Below are 724 nucleotides of genomic sequence, written 5' to 3'. Positions count from 1 at the left end.
TGTCCTGCTTGACTATCCTGATCTCCTTCTATGACCAGGAGACCTACTTAGTGGAAGAGGGAAAAGCTGTGGGTGTTGTTTACTTGGACTTTAGTAAAGCTTTTGACATCGTTTCCCAGAACATTCTCCTGCAGAAACTGGCTGCTCATGGCTTGCATGAGTGCACTCTTTGCTGGATCAAAAACTGGCTGGATGGCCGGTCCTGGAGAGTGGTGGTGAATGGAGTTGTTGGCAGTCAGTCACCAGTGGTGCTCCTCAGGACTCTGTATTGTGGCCTGTTCTCTTTAACATCTTTATCACTGATGTGGATGAGGGGATCGAGTGCACCCTCAATAACTTTGCAGATGACACCAAGTTAGGCGGATTGTTGATCTGCTTGAAGGTTGGGGGGCTCTACAGAGGGATGTGGACAGGCTGGAACAATGGACTGAGGCCAGTTGTATGAGGTTCAACAACACCAAGTCTGGGTCCTGCAGCTGGGCCACAACAACCCCCTGTAACGCTAGAGGTTTGGGGAAGAATGGCTGGAAAACTGGCCAGAGGAAAAGAACCTGGGGACCTTGATTGACAGCTGATTGAACGTGGCACCAGCATGTGCCCAGGTGGCCAAGAAGGCCAATGGCATCCTGGCTTCTGTCAGCACTAGTGTGGCCAGCAGGAGCAGGGAAGCGATTGTCCCCCTGCACTCTGCACTAGTGATGCAACACCTAGAATGTTGTGTCCA

Source organism: Buceros rhinoceros, unplaced genomic scaffold, assembly GCF_000710305.1.
Source record: "Buceros rhinoceros silvestris isolate BGI_N320 unplaced genomic scaffold, ASM71030v1 scaffold760, whole genome shotgun sequence".
NCBI lineage: Eukaryota > Metazoa > Chordata > Aves > Bucerotiformes > Bucerotidae > Buceros > Buceros rhinoceros.
This window is presented reverse-complemented; position numbering follows the sequence as displayed.